The 20955-nt window shown below is 38.3% G+C and overlaps 1 pseudogene; it reads right to left on the reverse strand.

The window, feature by feature from the left end:
- The window catches only part of LOC119511431, a 55145-nt pseudogene that overhangs the window by 24630 nt on the left and 9560 nt on the right, over window positions 1–20955 (reverse strand).

Here is a 20955-nt window from a genome sequence, read left to right on the forward strand (position 1 = left end):
AGTTGTGCATTCATCACCACAATCAATTTCTGAATTTTCCTTACTCAAAAATTAAAATTAAAATTAAAAAAGTAAAAAAGAACATGTAAAACACTCCATCCCTCCCATCCCAGTTTATATTTTCACTTAATTTTTGCCCCCCTTTTTCCTACTCATCCGTCCATACACTGGATAAAAGGAGTGTGATCCAAAAGGTTTTCACAATCACACAGTCACACCGTATAAGCTACATAGTTATACAATTGTCGTAAAAAATCAAGGCTACTGAATTGCAGTTCAACAGTTTCAGGTATTTACTTATAGTTATTCTAATACACTAAAAACTAAAAAGGGATATCCAAATAATGCGTAAGAATAACCTCTGGAATGACGTCTCAACTCCATTTGAGATCTCTCAGCCACTGAAACTTTATTTTGTTTCACTATGTTTCCTCCTTTTGCTCAAGAAGGTGTTCTCAATCTCATGATGCCAGGTCCAGGCTCATGCCTGGGAGTCATGTCCCACATTGCCAGGGAGATTTACACCTGTGGGAGTCATGTCCCATGTAGAGGGGAAGGCAGTGGGTTTACCTGCTGAGTGTAGCCCTTGTTTTTAAATTTTTGAATATTTAAAAAAATGTTCTATTAAATCAGGCTTCCGGGGGATGAAATTTGCATCCTCACATTCACAATACTGTTGTGAAACCATTTAATGTAAGAAAGGAGAAGAAATGATCCACAGGAGGACTGGTCCTCCCCACATGCTGCATGATTTAACCCTTTCTTGCCAGATTCATTTTCAATTTTAGAACAAATGCATCTTTATTTTACATGGCTGCATTGAAAAAAAAAAAGACATATAACTGGCAAAGCAGGAAAAGAAAACAATGGAAGATGGATAATATACTCAAAAGCATTTTGACTTGTGCCTTGGTGAGATGCAAATGAGGGGATATTATGAATATGTGTAAGTGTTCACATGTTAAATGTGGATCAAAGAAAGAGAAAAACACTCAAAGAAGAGAGCCAAAATATCTGAAAGGAATAAAGCAATAAAAGAAGCCACCTCTATTTCAACCAAGTACCCTGGGTGATAAATTATTTCCAAGGGGATTTATCTAAGTAAAGACTTAGAGGCAGTGCTCTTTTCCCGCCTTGCTCTCACTGCGTGAAGGGGCCAACGGTGTGCCTGGTCAAGGGCCCAGGCTTTGGACCAGGATGGAGCTGGGCCTGCATCCTGGCAGTGGTGTTCCTAGTACTGATGAGCAGCATGACCTTGATTAAGCATGTTTCTGACCTTCTCTGAGCCTCCATTTCAGTATCAGTAGGAAGAATAAAGAAAAACTTCAGTCAGAAGGGGGATGTGGGATTTGGAAATCACATATGTGAAGTATTCAGAACAATATCTAATCACAGGAGGCATCCAATAAATGGATTTGGCTCAGTAGGCATGGTCAGTGGGCTTATTTGTGCATGTGTATGTGGAGAGATGTTGGAGATGGAGAGAAAGTAGTTGGGAGTCTGGGGCAACTTTCTCCCTCTAAAAACATGTTCTAGAAGTCTAGTATGGTAGGACTTTCTTTAAGCTGACTTAGAGAAATAATCCAACCCTTATAGCCATGCACATAGGCTGCTGGGATCCATTTTTCAGGGAAAAGATAGTGACTGTCTTCCAGTATCTCCAGCTCTTTCTTAAGGAAGGGACTGGGAGAAGAAGGGGTGTCCTGGGAATGGTTGGCAAACTTCCTGATGTACAGGGACCGAGGCCTGATGGAAGGGGAGCCCAAGTGCTGAACCTTCCTGTAAGAACCTGTGTTACAAGTCTTGTGGGGGCTGCACTGTTCAGCTTCCTGACTTCAGCCATGGTGTGTGTCCAGTTGCACCGAGTATGGTCTGGTACTCAGTTCTGATTGAGCACCTGAGCTGGGTGCCAAGGAGCTTGTCTTTCTTCCTGGTAATAATTAAGTGAAGTTTAGACCTGACTGTTCACATGGTCTCTGGTGAACACATTTGTAAGTATATGATCCCTGTTTTGATGTCCCTGAAAATAATAAAAGCAAATTTGATGCATTTGAAAAACTTAATTAATGTGATCATTAGAAAAATATAGCAGAGATCATGGCATAATGGACAAGGTGAAGCAAATATTAGCTTGCTGGTTTTCGAATTGGGAAGCATAAACTCCAGGAGAAAGAGTTTCTGTCATAAGCACAGTAGAATTTCTAACACAATAAATTAACTGGGAAAGCTGTGGGATTGTCTTCTTTGGACTCCTTGAGGACAGACCTTCATCTGCTTGGAATGGATGAGGGAAGCCTTCCTCTAGTCAAGGAGATTGATTAGGAAACCACTAGTCTGACACCATGCCTTTTAAATTTTTTTACTTTTTTTTTAAATTAGGGCAGTTGTAGGTTTGTGGGAAATCATGAAGAAAGTAGAGTTCCCATATACTCCCCACCCAGTTTGCCCTATTTTAAATATTTTGCATTAGTCTGATACCTTTGTTACAATTGATGTAACATTATTGTAATTATATGGTTAATTATGGTCCATAGTTTACATTAGGGTTCACTCTTAGTGTTGTATAGTTCTCTGCTTTTTCTATCCTCATAACTTATATACAACCTGAAATTTTTCATTTTATCCACTTTCAAATACACAATTCAGTGGTGTTCATTACATTCCCAAAGTTAGGCCTTCATTAGTGTCATCCATTGCCAAAATTCTCCATCACCGCAAACAGAAACTTCATACCAATTAAACATTAAATCCCCATTTCCGACACCCACCCAGGCCCTGGTAACCTGTATGCTAGTCCTGACTTTATGAATTTGCATATTCTGCTTATTTCATATAACTGATATCATACAATATTTGTTTTTTTTTGTGTCTGGCTTATTTCACTCAACAGTATTTGTAATCTTTTGTTAAACCTTATCTTGTTTGTTGCTACCCCTTCTTCTCACTTAATCTCTTTTTCCGTCTTCAGGGCTGTCTGGGCAGTGAGCACCCTAACTTGTTCATATTGAAGAGGGGTGTTGACAGTATGGGGAAGGGGGCTGCATCTGATAGTTGATCTTAAAGAGGCTGTTGCCTCTGGGTTTTAGGACTTGGCTGTCATAGGAACACTATGGTGGATTTAAGTTTCTGAGAGATAAAACTTAGCTAGTGAATATTTTTAGAATCTCAGGTAGGGACCTACGTATTTGGGAACTACATTTGGTAAGGGCATGGCATACTGTGGCCATTTGGGATGTCTAGCTGGAGTATGCATAAGAGAAACCTCCAGGATAGCCTCTTGATTGTATTTGGGTTCTCTTAGCCACTGTGACCTCAGCTTGTTACCTTTTTTTCCCCCCTTTTGGTCAAATAGGCATTTCAGTCCCTCACTGTCAGGGCCCGGCTCATTCCTGGGAGTCATGTCCCATGTCGCCAGGTAGATTCATTCCCCTGGGAGTCATGTCCCTCATGGGGTGGAGGTTAATGAATTTATTTTCCAAGTTGGGCTTAGAGAGAGAAAGGCCACACTTGAGCAACAAAAGAGGTTCTCTGGATGCCTCTTAGGCATAATAATAGGAAGGCTTAGCCTCTCATTTACAGCCCTAAGTTTCACAAGAGCGAGCCTTAAGATCAAGGATCTCATTTATTAAGCAGTGTTTTCCTAATTTCACTTAACATATATTCTGTCCCAAGATAAACAGTTTTTCACATTATCTTCATTTAGTTGTACAATCATCACTCTCAATTTTAAACAATTATTATAGTATAAAACATCCCAGAGTTCTTATCAGTTGCTAATTGTTCATCCGTAGTATTAGTGCTGGTAAGATATTCCTATTAAATATAGTCTATAATATGTAATGGGTAGTTTTTCCATATACCTCTGCTGTTAACCCTTTGTGCCAACGTCATACCTTATAAGTATATCATGCTAACACTTATTTATGTTTATAGTGTTACTTTGTGGGTTACATGCCTTTAAATAACCCCTGACGAATGTGTTTGCCTTCAGTGTGGCAATCATACTTGTAATAGTGGTGACAGCGGGCATCCTTGTCTTGTTCTGATCTTAAGGGGAAAGATTTCAGTCTCTCACCACTGAGTACTATGCTGGCTGTGGGTTTTTCATATGTACCCTTTATCATATTGAGGAAGGTTCTTTCCATTCTTATCTTGTGAAGTGTTTTTATCCAAAAAGGATGTTGAATTTTGTTGAATGCTTTTTCAGCATCTGTTGAGATGATCATTTGATTTTTCCCTTTTGATTTGTTAATGTGTTGTATTACATGGATTGATTTTCTTTTGTTGAACCACCCTTGCATGCCTGGGATGAACCCCAGTTGGTTGTGGTGTATGATTTTCTTTAACGTGTCTTTGGATTCAATTTGCAGGTATTTTGTTGAGAATTTTTGAATCTATATTCATTATGGAGATTGGCCTGTAGTTTTCCTTTCCTGTAGCATCTTTATCTGATTTTGGTATTACAGTGATGGTAGCTTCATAAAATGAGTTAGGTAGTGTTCCATTTTCTTCAATTTTTTGAAAGAGTTTGAGCACAATGGTGTCAGTTCTTTTTGGAAAGTTTGGTAGAATTCCCTTTTGAAGCCATCTGGCTCTGGGCTTTTATTTGTAAGAAGCTTTTTGATGACTGATTGGATCTCTTTACTTGTGAGGGGTTTCTTAAGATCTTCTCTTTCTTCTCAGATCAGTCTAGGTTGTTCATGTGTTTCCAGGAAATTATCCATTTCCTCTAAATTGGCTAGTTTGTTGGCATACAGTTGTTCATAGTATTCTCTTATGATTTTAAAAATTTCTTTGGGATCTACAGCAATGTCCCCCCTCTCATTTATGATATTATTTATTTGGGTCTTCTCTCTTTTTGACTTTGTCAGTCTAGCTAAGTGTTTGTCAATCTTGTTGATCTTCTCAAAGAACCAACTTTTGGTTTTATTTATTCTATTGTTTTTTTCCCCCATATCATTTATTTCTGCTTTAATCCTTGTTATTTATTTTCTTCTACTTGCTTTAGGGTTAGTTTGCTGATCATTCTCTAGCTTCTTCAGTTATGCCATTAATTCTTTGAATTTAGCTCTTCCTTCCTTTTTAATGTATGCATTTAGAGCTATAAATTTCCCCCTCAGCACTGCCTTTGCTGCATCTCATAGATTTTGATATGTTGTGTTCTTGTTTTCATTTGTCTCTAGATATTTAGCAATTTATCTTGCAATTTCTTCTTTGACCCAGTGATTGTTTAGGAGTGTGTTGTTTAACCTCCACATATTTGTGAATGTTCTGATTCTTTGATGGTTATTGACTTTATTTGCATTCCATTGTGGTCAAAGAATGTGCTTTGAATGATTTCAATCTTGTTAAATTTATTGAGGCTTGTTTTATGTCCCAGCATATGATCTATCCTGGAGAACATTCCATGAGCACTAGAGAAGAATATATATCCTGGTAATTTGGGATATAACGCTCTATATTTGTCTGTTAAGTCTAATTCATTTATCACATTGATTAGGTTCTCAATTTCCTTATTGGTCTTGTCTGGATGATCTATCTATAGAAGAGAGTGATGTATTGAAGTCTCCCACAGCTATTGTAGAAATGTCTATTGCTTCCTTGAGTGTTGTCAGTGTTTGTCTTATGTACTTTGGAGCACCTTGATTGGGTGCATAAACATTTATGATTGTTATTTCTTCTTGGTGACTTGTCCCCTTTATTAGTATAGTGTCCTTTGTTGTCTCTTTTGACATCTTTGCATTTAAAGTCTATTTTATCTGAAATTAGTTTTGCTACTTCTGCTTTCTTTTGGCTGCAGCTTGTGTGGAAGGACTGAGTCCTGGAACTCTCTACTCTGCCATCTTCCCACAGTCCTCACCTCTCCCTCATTTTAGAAAGACAGTTTTGCCATGTACAAAATTCTTGGTTGGCAATTGTTGTCTTTCAGCACTTAAAATATTTCTTCCCACTGCTTTCTGGCTTCTATGGTTTCTGATGAGAAACTGGCATTTAATCTTATTGGTATATAACAAATTGCTTTTCTCTTGTAGCTTTCAGAACTCTCTCCTTGTCCTTGGCATTTGGCAGTTTGACTACCATGTGTCTGAGCATGTTTTTCTTTGAATTTATCCGGTTTGGGGTTTGTAGGAATTGTTGGATGTGCATATTCATGTCTTTTATTAAGTTTAGGAAGTTTTCTGTCATTTATTTCTTTGAAGATTACTTCTGCCTCTTTCTCTCTTTCTTCTCCTTCTGAGACTTCAATAATGCATATATTACTATGATTGATGGTGCCCCACAGGTCTCTTAGGCTATGCTCATTTTTTTTTTCCATTCTTTTTTTCTTTCTGTTCATCATTTCAACTGTCTTGTATTAGAGTTTACTGATTCTTTTTTTCTGCCAGCTCCAATCTGCTGTTGAAACCCTCTTGGGAATTTTTTATTTTAGTTATCATTTTCTTCAACTCCTATGTTTCTTTTGGTTCCTTTAAAAATATTTCTTCTCTTTATTGAGACACTCATATTGTTCATTCATTATTTCTCTGATATCCTTTGGATTTTTCTCTATGCTGTACTTTATCTCCTCGAGCATACTGAAGATCATTTTTGATAGTCTTTCTCCTGTGTGTCCAGTGTCTGGTCTTCTTCATTGATGGTTTCTGGATTTTTGTCTTATTCCTTCGGATGGACCCTGATTTTCTCTTTCCTTGTTTGTCTTGTAATCTTCTGTTGCACAGTGTATATTTTAATATCTTAAAGTGTTAACTATGGGATTTTGTGCCGGAGCTGAACAATCCAGTACAGAAAACACCCGTCACAATCTTTGCACACTGGCTCTGTGTTGGCTGGTGTTCTCCTTCAGAATTTAGCCCTCCCATCAAGAAGATCAACCCAAGGTAAATGTGGGGTGTAGGGGTCTCTTCTTCTTTTCTGAGCCTGCATCTTGTCCTGGGCTTATGCTTGCCTGTGGTCTTGGGAATTCCTGTTTACAGGTATTGGAATGCCCCCTGTACTCCCTATGAAATGACTTCCTTCCCCTCCTGGGTGTTCTATTGTATAACTTAAAGAGGGTAATCCTTTGCCCTAGGCTGCTTTGAGTGAAGTGTTTCTAACACGACTTTAGCTGTCCTCACCCTGCTTCTGCCTGCAGGGAATATTCTGGGAGGGTGAGCCAGAGCTGAGTTTTCTGGTTCAGTCTTTCAGTTTGCCATCTGATAGATTGGCACTGACATAGATTACGTGCCTAGGGCTTTCTCTGGAACAGGCCAGAGAACCACAGTGAGAGCACAGGTAAGGGGCCAGTAAGGATAAAGCTGCGTTTTCTTAATTTGGCACTTGCCCAGTTATTGCAGTCCTTTAACTGTTTTCTGTAGTTCTGGGGACTATGACTCTGTCAAAGATTCTGTAGGGGAACAGCACCCTGGAATGTCTTATGCCATCATCTTGTTTGACTGGAATCCCACACCATACCTTTCTGATTCCATATGAAAGCATAGTGCTGCACATTTTAAGCAAAGTATTTAAAAATATTAAATGAGCATATTTTTGGAATCATACAGCTAACAAAATATTATGTTGTTCTAACCCACTTAAGAGAACCTGCCTCTTATTGGCAAACACATTCTAGCCATTGTTAAAATGCTCCCAAAGGTTTTGAATCTTGAATTCATCCTGTTGCTTAACCTCCCTTTTTTTTCCCTGTTCCCTTTATTACATTGCTCGCCTGAATCCGCACAGCTGACAGCTTGGTTTGACATCCTCTTCCAACTTGACCTTGATACCCCTGCAGGACATGGCATGTGAACCTCCTCACCAGCCTTACCACTGTGACTCGGAGGAGGAAACATGTCTCCTGCCCTCTGTGGTCCTACCCTGGGCCCTAGGAACTGAAAGGCTCCACTCTGTCATAGAAGAGAGTTGCATTTATCTTTTGGGATTACTATCTATATTCAGGAAAGAACAATTAGAAAATTCATAGTACCCATGACTAATTGTTTTCTAAAACAAGAGCATATATCTTCTTTATCTTTATATTTAAATTTGCAAAATATTGCTTTAGCAAGGCAGGGAGTCATATTCAGCAAACCTACTTTGACAAAATTTGGCTTGGGAAAGAAAGCTAAGCAAACATATGCTTGAAGTTTACTAGTTGATCACAGCCGTTAATCAGGATTTGCTCTTTATCTGAGAGCAAAACTCTCAGGCATCAAAATTCTCATTGCCTCTTGGCTGGGCTTTGAAGAAGCAGAAAATTCTGGAATCTAATCTGCTCCACACTCTAAGAGTTCACTGTGGGTGTATTACCACAATTTCATTTATAGAAAAGAAAATCTTTTGAGAAATAAATGTTTCACAAAGTTCTAATCATGATTATTCTGTTCACTAAAAATGGATATGGTAGTGAATTAGTCATCATCATCATTATCGTCAGCTTTTCATCACAACCACCTTCACGTCATATCTCTAAGTTCACAAAAATACCATCATGTGAGTGATCTTGTTTGATTCTCCTAACACTCTCAGAGGTAGACAAAGCCAAGCATCACTTGTCCCCATTTTGTAGGTAAGGAAACTGTGGACCAGAGAGGTTAAGAGACTTAGCTAAGGCCTCACAGCTAGAAAGTGGCAGGCTTGAACTGGAAACCAGCTCTTTGAAACCTGACTCTGTGCTTTTGCTGCTGTGCTGTTCTGTGTAAGGTTCTCACTAAGTGCTTTGTAACAGCGCTTAATCATCATACTAAGTGTCTTGGAACCATACAGTGTTATCACCTCTTCACCTGCTGGCCACGGTCTTACACTCTCCAGAGAGGAATCCAGCCTGTTAACACTGAGCATCTCTTGGTTATACCCTGCAGTATGGTGATGGGAATGCATTTGTTCTGGTTTGGAGCCTGCAGCTCGGGGGTATGGTTCCTGGTGAGAGATGAGCTCCCCAGCCAGGACAGGCAGGAAGACAGGACCATCATCATCATTTAGCTTGACTGTGGGTTTATGCTCTATGGGCCTTGTGTTCTCTGCTAACGATTGTAGACTGAAACCAGTGTTTCTAGGGAAATTAAGCTACCACAGGCAAAAGGGGGAAGCAGATTTATAAATTATGGATACCTGGCAAGGATGATGACAGTACATTTTGCTACATCTTTTACTCCAGACTGGAGGTGATCCTGCATGGCATTACACCTTAAAAGTGAGAGCTCGGAGTTGGCAGCCGGCGGCATCTGGTTCTCCTTGCCAAGTGTCTTCATTTCTAGCTGTAGCCACATGTCCCTTTCACCTCCTGTACTTTGCTCTGCTTTTCCCAGTGGTAAATTGGAGACGAATTGCTTATTCTCACCCTCCAATACAGGATGAACCTGATTGCAGACATAAAGTGCCAAATGAGGGTTGCATTGAGAAGATGGTAACAAACATCTCTGGTGACTTGGGTATGTGAGAGGGAATATTTGGAAGATATCATTAGCTGGCATTTCATGGTGCTTGATGAACGCTTTTAACACAGATCCTTCCTTTGTATGCCCCCAAACTATTATTCCTTCCTCTTCTAACAGATCAGGAAATGGAGGCTCTTGCTTGGGTCATATCACTGGTAAAAGGCAGGGTGGCATCTGGGTTATGATTCTGGAAAACCTGCTCTTTCTCTTGCATGATGCTCTTCCCCTCACGTCAGGCCCAGGCTAGGTTTTGGACTTTGATTTAAGTTTTCTGTGTTTTGGCCAACAACTTGAGTGTTCTATTTCGATGTTCTCTGTTGTTCTGCAGTATTGGGAAGGTTTACTTTCCACTTTTATTTTGGTGGGAGGAACAACTCCCTTGATGGGATCTGAGCCCAAGTGGGCAGAAACACAAGACCCAAGTGCTCCTTGGACAGCAGCATTACCACTGCCACAGCACAGAGCCGCTAATGGTTAATGACCTCATGCTCGGTATTGAAAAGGTACCTGTGAATCTGCCATGCACTTAGGTGAGAAAGGTAAAATAAGTGGGGTTTTGGTTCATGGCACTCAAACCTTGGGGTTTACTCTTGGCTTTCATTGTAATATTGCTTTTATTAAGAAAAAAATTGGGAACAATCTAAATGTCCATCAAGAGGGAGTGAAGATGGGGATGTATAAATCATACATCATTAAAGGGAATGAGGTAAATTTGTACATGCTGATATGGAAAAATATCCAATGAATAAAAGTAAGTAAAGGATGTATTTTTTTTTACTAATTCCATTTTTATTTAGAAAAGATAATATATTTGTACATTATTTCTATACATGCACATTTCCTTGTCTATGAATAAAACATTCTGGAAGAATATTCTTAAAATAAGGAAGATTTCATAAGAAAATTTTATCAGTGGTTAATTTTGGCAGATATTCTGGTTAGGGAGGGAGACACTTTAACTTAGCATTTTACTTGTCGTTTTATATTTTCCATATTTTCTGAAATTTTAACTGTAATTCTTATGGTTTCTCTGCCTCAGTTTCCTTATATGTAAAATGGGGATAATAATACATAGAGTTTAGGTTTGTGACAAAAATCTTGGCATTTACTCTGCTCCTTTGTTGTAATATTAAAATTGGAAGCAGTCTAAATTTCCATTAGGGGTGACTTAAATATCTCATAGGATCGTTAGGGACTTGAATGAGTGAATACATATAAGGGGTTTAGGGTGATGCCTACCCCATAATACATGTTCAATAAATGTTAGCTGTTATGAGATTTAGGGTTATTAGTAAGAGGAATAACTGCTTATGTTTGAGCCTTACCAGAACCATATGTCCATAAACAGACAAAACAGCAAACTCAGGGCTCCACTTCCAGGTCTGTCCTCAACTGAGCCTTAGAGAGAGGTTGAACTCAGTTTCAATGATTCTTCCTTTCATCTTCACCACTGCCAGATTGCAGCTTCTTTGTATTTTACTAAGGTAGAAGACGTTACAAAGGTCAAGTGGAAGCCATTCTCAAAATGCTGATAAGGGATGGAGCAATCACTGTCACCTGGTTTTACTGATCATTAGTAAGCTCTCACACCCTCTCTCCAATCAACTAGAGTGCCCCATTTCACTACAGTTGTTATCTGGGGCAGAGCCACCCAAACCAGACACTGGAAATATCTGACTGTTACCATATTCTGCATTACCCTTACCCTCTGCCCTTTGATGCTTGTGAAAAGTCATCAGTAAAAATGATGGAGAAGCCACTTACATGACATTTTTTTTTTGCATTTGTACCTGGAACTTTCCTACTCATAGATATGTGAATGCAGCCCTTGGTGTACAAGTTGCAGCAATTGCTTTTCCTCTTTTTCTTCTCCCCGTTGCCTTTCCTCTGACAGGGACTGCTAACAGCATGTCCTTGCTGAAAAGCAATTTCATTTACAGGCCTTCCCCAATCTTTAGATTTGGAGCTTACGCAAGAGTTGCTGCTCAGTGTTTAAATGCAACTCATTAATTGTAAGACACGTTATTCTTCCTCACTGCTTAGATTTTTAAGGAATGCAAATAGTATATTATTTCGAAGCTGGGAAAAGCAACCAAAAAAGGGCCAAGAAATGTCTTGATTGATTTTAGTAACTTGTTAGAGCAAGGCATGCAAGCACTCTAACCACGGATTCAGTGGCCTCCAGTAGGAATCAGAGCTCTTGCTCTCCTGTGGCCTGGTGCAGTGTTATTTCTTTTTGTTTCTTTTCCCTTTTTTAATCATAAATTTAAAACTTGACTATCTATCTGCAAACCAGATACCATTTCCCATCACCGGTAGCATATTCCAGCATTCCCTCCTGTCAAAATAAATTGGTGTGTGCTTAGGAAATGCAAACTCATTTTACCATCAACCTGACAAAACAAAATAAGAAATACAAACATGTTGGCCAATATATATAATGCACAAGAATTTCAAGACCACTTGGGTATAGGTTTTCAGATTACCCATGGCTTCCCATGTATTTGTCTCCTCTCGTTGGGAGATCAGGATTGGAGCAATTGAAAATTGATAATTGTACTTGTGAAGACCACTCTGTCTCCTGCCTATATTGTATGCTGTTTACTGCAGCCTTCTGTTTTGCTGAACTGGAGGATGGCTGGTCAAAATAGTGAGCAGACTAATTTCATCCTTTGTGTATCTCTTTGGCACTCTTGTTTTTCCTCTCTTGGTGCCTTTTAGTGCCTTCTTTCCCATGGCAACCATTGCTCCAACCATCCCGGAGCCCACTCCCATGTCCTTTCAGAATGGGGCAGGATTGTATGTTCCCAACCTTCTTATCCATCTTTTTCCCAACTTCAGAACTTTACGTACCTGTGTCTCATTCTCCCAGGCTTGCTAAGGCTGACCTGATTAAGTGTCATGGTTTTCAATGGTTTCTTGATACACTTCTTAAACAGAACTTCCAGGTAAAATGCGAGGATTATCTAAGTCTGAAGACAATCATGACATGTCTTCTTCCGTTTTATTTGATGGCAAGTAATTTTAAATATCTTGGAAAACTAAGGTGAATGTTGATACATTATGGACAAGAATGCAAAGTTCAAGTGAAAAGTTTAAGCTAAAAATGAGGGTTCTAATAAATTTGTGCTCTCTGTGGGGTACTCTGGACTATGGTCTTCAATCTCCCATGCTTTTGGGGGTACTTTGGAGGGCAAAGCTTAGAAAGCATTTGCTAAACACACCCTGGCATACTGAGACATTGTGCAGAAATGTAAACCATTAGCCTTAGGGAATTAGTGAATCAAAGGCAGTTCTGACCCGAAGCAAAGCAGCCAAGGCTTGTACGGAAGTTGGTGGGAGTAACCTGGAGTTCAGCAAGGCTGATGCTGGACATAGCTCAGAAAGGAGTCAAGGATTGGGCTTTGGGAAGTGTGGTCAAAGTCTGGAGGGCTCTAGCTGGATCTATTGAATTAAGCTGCTTCTGCATGGGGTGGCTTTTCACTTTTATGTCTTAAAGGAGTAGTCTATACTGGGACACAAATTCATGGGGGTTCACAAAGACTTTCCAGAGTACTTTCAAGGGAATCAATAGCCACACCCTAGACTCATAAACATTCTCTCCTAAAATCTCTGTCTCTTAGAATAAGCTTATAATTCTTCTGTCCTACTTCCCTATTTATAATAACCCGTCTCCCACTTAACAACATAAATGAATACCATTTATTCATTCTGAATCTTACTAGGCTGCATTGTCCCAGAGTAAAAAAAGAAACAAAACAAAACAAAGCAAAAACTCCAGGACTCCAAAGAAAGATAGATTTCAAAATAATGGGTTTGAGAAAACAAATTACTCTAATGGCTGGGTAGCTAAACTTTTGCAAGTCAGGTGGTTTCCAATTCTTGGCTTTCAAAATTGAAGGAGGACCAGACTGGGGAAAAAACATGGAACTATTAAACTTCCCCACCTGGGGAATTCCCTCTTAAGCAACAGGGGCTCTCAATTTAATAAGCCAAGCCCTCAATCTAGAGGCTTGCCCTTATGAAACTTACCTCTCCAATGACCAAGCTAAGCCTGCTTATAACTATGCCTAAGAGTCACCCCAGAGAACCTCTTTCGTTGCTCAGATGTGGCCCATCTCTCTAAGCCAACTCTGCAAATTAACTCACTACCCTCCCTACTACTTGGGACAAGACTCCCATGGGTTTAAGTCTCCCTGGCAACGTGGGACCTGACTCCCAGGGATGAGTTGGGCATTGTGGGATTGAGAATGTCTTCTTGACCAAAAAAGGGAAAAGAAATGTAACAAAATAAAGTTTCAGTGGCTGAGACATCTCAAACAGAGTCAAGAAGTCATTCTGGAGGTTATTCTTATGCATTATATAAATACTCCTTTTTAGTTTCTAGTGTATTAGAATATCTAGAAAGAAATACCTGAAACTGTTGAACTGTAATGCAGTAGCCTTGAATCTCAGTGATGATTGTTTATCTATATAGCTTTTATCATGTGACTGTGATTGTGAAAACCTTGTGATGGACACTCCCTGGATTCAGTGTGTGGGTAGATGAAGTAATAAAATAGACAAAAAATATATAAATAATGGGGGGTGGGTAAGGGGTATGGGATGTTTGGTGTGTTCCTTTTTATTTTTATTATTTATTATTTTTATTATTTTTGGGGGGAGTAATGAAAACATTCTAAAATTGATTGTGGTGATGAATGCACAACTATATGATGATAATATGAGCCATTGATTATATACTTTGAATGGATTTTATGATGGGTGAATATATCTCAATAAAGTTGCAGTTAAAAAATTGAAGGAGAACAAATCAGAATTTTCAGTTCTGAGATCATTAAAAATAAATTTTGATTAAAGATTACTGTATGAGTTTTGAAATATAATGAAGTTAAAAGTATTGAGTGACATTCCTGTAACTCCATTTCCATTCATTTTCATCCACCAAATTTCTTAGTGCTTCTGTCAATAAAAGCAAAAGTAGAAATAGAATGGAATACTACAGGATACTTTTCAAAAAGGAAAATTCCTGATTCATACACACATATAGGCACCAAGAATGCTAAAACAAATTTGTAATAGATGCAAGACTGGTTATTATCTGATAGAGCAATGAAATCTAATGTATTGGAATCTTTTCTAAAAAGCAGAAATCCATTGTATCTCAATTGGAAAAAATAAATTTGCATTTCTGTGGACAAGAATCATTTTCATTATTTCAGTTTTCTACAATTTACAGAGTTGTGCTGCAGACCCAAGACAATCAAAGGCATGCACCCCTATAGGATCAGGAAACTTTCCCTGTGTTCCTGGCTAGACAATACCTAGCTTTGCATGTGAAAGTCTTTCATGAGTTTCCTAATAACAGATCCTAAACTCTGTCTCATTCTAGCAATAAGTAATTTTTCCCAAAGATAGATGAACAAATTGAAAAAAAAACAAAAACAAACACAGCCCCATACATCTCATCAAGAGGTATAATTTCTTTTTTAAAAATTACATTTATGTTTAACTATTTAGCAAAATATTTAATATAGTCATTATTTAAATCAATTGCATATTAATAATCATAATATTAACTCAATCCAGGAGAAACTGTTAAACAGGTAAAGCCTTGTGGTCATCCAAAAATTAAAAAATAATTTAAATAACATACATATTTTGTCACAGAAAATTATGGTAATCAGTAAAAGACTTTCAAGCAAATAAAATATTACAAAGAAACTGTAAGTCAAGGAGGAAAATAACTGATATAAATCTTCTGACTATTTCAAAAGGTTTTAATGTAGTTTTTAAATGGGTATTATGGATATCAAATTATTATTTAAGTTGTACTGCATACATTTAAGAGGAATGTGAATATTTATTTTTAATTATTGATAGCTACAATGCTCCAGAAATTACTCCTTTTATGACTCTTTAATGATGAAAAATTTTAGATGTCAAGCTAAAAAAGTACGAGGGGATATGTAGATTTTCAAAAGCCTTTTAGGAACCATAAGAATGAAAGTTTGAAGACAAATGTTATAAAGAAACCATGTGGCATCCAATAGAAATGTAGCATTTTTATATTGATAGTTACTTTTTTCTTTCTTATTTTTTTTTATTGTGGCAGCATATATACAGATATATAACATAAAATGTATCATATTTTATATATTATAAATTTGCCTTATAACCATAATCACCATTATAACAATTCCGTGCCATTAATTACATTTATAATGTTGCACTACCATCACCATCATCCATTACGAAAACTTTTTTTATTCACTCAAAACAGAAATTCTGTATCCATTAAGTAATAGCTCCCTATTTCCCCTTTCCCCAGCCCTTGGTAACTTCTAATCTACTTTCTGTCTCTATGAATTTGCTTATTCTAGATAGTTCATTAAGTGGAGTCAAACAATATTTGTCCTTCTGTGTCTGACTTATTTCACTTTGCATAATGTTGTTAAGATTCATCGTTGTAGCATGTCTCAGAACGTCATTCCTATTTTATGATTGTTGATACTTTTAATACAGGATTAGCACACAGGTGGCATCCATTATTTCCCCTGTAGTGTCAATGGCAGACATTGCTAACCGATCACAGAATTCTTTTTTGGAGTGGCCTCACGTGAAAGTGGCCTCAGTGTTTTGACATAGTGTTCCTGTAGTCACACCAATGGATCAAGTTGGCACCTGTTTTAGTTTGCTAATGCTGCAGAATGCAAGACACCAGAGATGGATAGGCTTTTATAAAATGAGGGTTTATTTGGCTATACAGTTACAGTCTTAAGGCCATAAAGTATCCAAAGTAACACATCAGTAATCGGGTACCTTCACTGGAGGATGGCTGATGGCGTCCGGAAAACCTCTGTTAGCTGGGAAGGCACGTGGCTGGCGTCTGCCCAAAGTTCTGGTTTCAAAATGGCTTTCTCCCAGGTAAAGGTTCTCAAACTCCAGACCTCCGCCCAACACCACCCACCCCTGCCTTTTAAAAAGTGGTGGTATGTGCTTAATTTGTGCAGAATTTCTATTTAGGTTGATTGCAAATGTTTGTAAAGGGACAGTGGTGATAGTAGCACATTATTGTGAGTGTAATTAACAGCGTAGAATTATGTTGCTAAATGTGGTTGAAAGGGGAAGTTTTGGGTCATGTATGTTACTAGAAGTAAAGTTAGAAGATAAAACATGGGACTGTATAACACAGAGAACCCTGTTATGGACAACAGACTCGGGTTAATAGTACAAATATAAGAATGTTCTCTCGTGAATTATGACAAACATATGGCACTGTTACAAGGTGTTTATAATAGGGTGGTATGTGGGAAAAAGTACACCTAATGTAAACTGTGGACTATAGTTAACAATAATATTGTAATATTCTTTCATCAATTTTAACAAAGTTACTACACCAATGCAAAGTGTCAAAATACAGTGAAGTTGTATTTTTACATGACTTCTCTGTAAACCTACAACCTCTCTAATAAAAAAAAAAATTAAAAAAACAGTTTGCTAAGTGAAAGACCAGAAGCAAAGTACTAGATATTGCATGATTCCATTTATATAAGATGGAAATATAAATAAATTTATAGAGACAGAAGTAGATAAGTGGTTATACAGGGCTGGGGAAGGCTAGAGGGATTGAGAGATGATTGCTAAGGGGTATAGGGTTTTTCTTTTTGGAATAATGAACTGTCCTAAAATTGATTGTGGTGATAAATGCACAACTCTGTGATTTTGCTAAAAGCCATTGATTTTACACTTTGGATGGATTGTATGGTTTGTGAATATATCTCAATAAAACTGCCTAAAAAAAGACTAGATAATAAAATGAAAAGATCTTGGCCAAAAAAAAAAAAAAAAGTGGTGGTATCATTTCTTCAAAAAAAACTCTCCTCTGGAAGGTCTGCCAAAGGCGGATCCTCTCAGCGACCTTCAACAGAGTGAAGCTCAGCCCTGGGAGCACCACCTCCTCAGACTCCCCACCTTTCCTCTTTTCCACAGGTGTCTGAGGAGGCAGCTGGGTCATCTCCTCACATTCCACGGAGCACAGATTGAAAAGCAAGGTCCTGCCTCCAGGATTAATGCTAGAGCCTGCTGCTCACTCTCTGCTTTCTCATACTGACTCTGCATGTCCTGGGACGTCAGGTACTCCAAGTCTGGAACTTAATTCCACTCCTCCTTCTCCACCCCAGCAGTGGGCTCATACTCCATCCTCTGTAGCTCAGCTTCTGCCCTTGTACACCAATGGTGGAAGTAGTTCTCAGAGAGCCTTCAAGGGACAGCATTCCACCTGTTGGCCTTTGAAAGGAGCCCAGCTGGTGACTGAGCTAAGAGGCAGACTATATTCTTTAAAGTTTTGGACCTTGTGCAGCTCTGACCTTTGTCTATGTATATGACATTGAACTTCAAATTTTCAGTTGGCCCCCTCTGTAAAATGGGAATGACTGCTTTTTCTTTTTACTAATGATATTATATACATGAGTTCTCTGATTAAAACCAGATGTCCTATAAACCTCTCATAAGGAAACCTTTCTTTGCTAGACAAGGATTGTGTATTTGTAACTAGGCACTCTGGAGCCTTGCCTATTTAGCTCCGAGTGGCAGACACAGGGTTCAAAGGAGGTGATAAGAGAAGTAGTGTAGGAGCTGGTTTCCAAAGTACATAGGCATTTGCAAATGGAACTCTAAAAGTGCCTTATCATTAATGGAATACAGGTACATATTTTTATCATATATGCAAATATATATTTGCAAATATATTTGCTTAATGCAAACCATTGTACTTTAGGATAAGCAGAAGGCATCTTAAATGCAAGAATCCCCATGAGGCATCACAAATAATGGGGATGATTAGTTATTACAGAATGTCCTTGCATTTCAAGTCTTCTGAAATGCACTTGATCTAGATTTATAAACATGTGTAAAGAAAACTGAGTTGTAAAATGGACGGGAAGATTAGACCCCAAATTCCTGAGAATGGTCTTGAGTTTGCATGCCTGTGTGTGTGTGTGTGTGTGTGTGTGTGTGTGTGTGTCTGTGTAGGGTGTTCTTGAGAAAGGGGAGCGCGGAGGATGGCATATAAAGGGCACTCCTTCATCTTGTACTCTGTTTTATCTCTGTTTACCATTAAGGGAGTCCCATATGATAAAATGCTACTTTTCAATTCTGAGTGAAGAAGTCGTGGGTGTTTGCTATGTAGCTTTCTTTTTTTTTTTTTTTTTTTTTCATTTTTATTGAGATTGTTCAGATACCATACAATTATCCAAAGATCCAAAGTGTACAATCACTTGCCCCTGGGTACCCTCATACAGCTGTGCATCCATCACACTTAATTTTTGTTCAATTTTTAGAAACTTTTCATTACTCTAGACAAGAAATAAAGTGAAAGATGAAAAAAGAAAAAAAGAAAAGGAAACTCTAATCCTCCCCTATCGCTAACCAACCCCCCTCAATTGTTGACTCCTAGTATTGATATAGCACATTTGTTACTGTTTATGAAAAAATGTTGAAATAGTACTAACTGTAGTATATAGTTTGCAACAGGTATATATTTCTTCCCTATATGCCCCTCTGTTATTAACTTCTAATTTTATTGTCATACATTTGTTCTGGTTCATGGAAGCAATTTCTAGTATTTGTACAGTTGATCATGGACATTGCCCACCATAGGACTCAGTTTTATACATTTCCATCTTTTGACCTCCAACTTTCCTTCTGGTGACATATATGACTCTGAGCTTCCCCTTTCCACCTCATTCACACACCATTCGGCGCTGTTAGTTATTCTCACATCTTGCTACCAACACCCCTGTTCATTTCCAAACATTTAAGTTCAACCTAATTGAACATTCTGCTCATACTAAGCAACCACTCCCCATTCTTAAGCCTCGTCCTATATCTTGGTACCTTATGTTTCATGTCTATAAGTTTACATATTGTAATTAGTTCCCATCAGTGAGACCCTACCCTGCAATAATTGTCCTTATGTGTCTGGCTTATTTCACTCAGTATATTGCCCTCAAGGTTTTGTCATCAACCCATTTTTTTTAATATGGTTTTGTTCACTCACCATACATTCCATCCCAAGTAAATAATCAATGGTTTTCTGCATGGTCATACATTTATGTGTTCACCACCTTCACCACTATCTATATAAGAGCATCTACATTTCTTCCACAAGGCAGGAGGGAGAGTCAAAGAAGGTAGAGAGGCAAAAGAAAGAGGAAAAAAAATGACGGCTAAGAAGCAGCAAAAGGAAAAATAACCTTAAATCAAAGTAGAATAAAGAATCAGACAATACCACCAATGTCAAGTGTCTAACATGCCTCCCCTATCCCCCCCTCTTATCTGCATTCACCTTGGTATATCACCTTTCTTACATTAAAGGAAGCATGATACAATGATTCTATTAGTTACAGTCTCTAGTTTATGCTGATTGCATCCCTCCCCCAATGCCTCCCCATTTTTAACACCTTGCAAGGTTGACATTTGCTTGTTCTCCCTCGTAAAAGAACATATTTGTACATTTTATCACAATTGTTGAATACAATAGATTTCACCAAGTTACACAGTCCCAGTCGTTATCTTTCCTCCTTTCTTGTGGTGTCTCACATGCTCCCCATCTTCCTCTCTCAACCGTATTCATAGTTACCTTTGTTCAGTGTACTTACATTGTTGTGCTACCATCTCCCAAAATTTTGTTCCAAACCACACACTCCTGTCTTCTATCACTCTGTAGTGCTCCCTTTAGTATTTCCTGGAGGGCAGGTGTCTTGTTCACAAAGTCTCTCATTGTCTGTTTGTCAGAAAATATTTTGAGCTCTCCCTCATATTTGAAGGACAGCTTTGCTGGATACAGGATTCTTGGTTGGTGGTTTTTCTCTTTCAGTATCTTAAATATAACACACCACTTCCTTCTTGCCTCCATGGTTTCTGCTGAGAGATCCGCACATAGTCTTATTAAGCTTCCTTTGTATGTAATGGATTGCTTTTCTCTTGCTGCTTTCAGGATTCTCTCTTTGTCTTTGACATTTGATAATCTGATTAGTAAGCATCTTGGCATAGGCCTATTCATATCTCTTCTGTGTGGAGTACGCTGCGCTTCTTGGATCTGTAATTTTATGTCTTTCATAAGAGATGGGAAATTTTCATTAATTATTTCCTCTATTATTGCTTCTGCCCCCTTTCCCTTCTCTTCTCCTTCTGGGACACCAATGATACATACATTATTGTACTTTGTTTCATCCTTGAGTTCCCAGAGACGTTGCTCATATTTTTTCATTCTTTTCTCCATCTGCTCCTTTGCGTGTAGGCTTTCAGGTGTTTTGTTCTCCAGTTCCTGAGTGTTTTCTTCTGCCTCTTGAGATCTGCTGTTGTATGTTTCCATTGTGTCTTTCATCTCTTGTGTTGTGCCTTTCATTTCCAGAGATTCTACTAGTAGTTTTTTTGAACTTTTGATTTCTGCCGTATACATTCCCAGTGCTTCCTTTACAGCCTCTATCTCTTTTGCAATATCTTCTCTAAACTTTTTGAATTGATTTAGCATTAGTTG

Source organism: Choloepus didactylus, chromosome 2, assembly GCF_015220235.1.
Source record: "Choloepus didactylus isolate mChoDid1 chromosome 2, mChoDid1.pri, whole genome shotgun sequence".
NCBI lineage: Eukaryota > Metazoa > Chordata > Mammalia > Pilosa > Megalonychidae > Choloepus > Choloepus didactylus.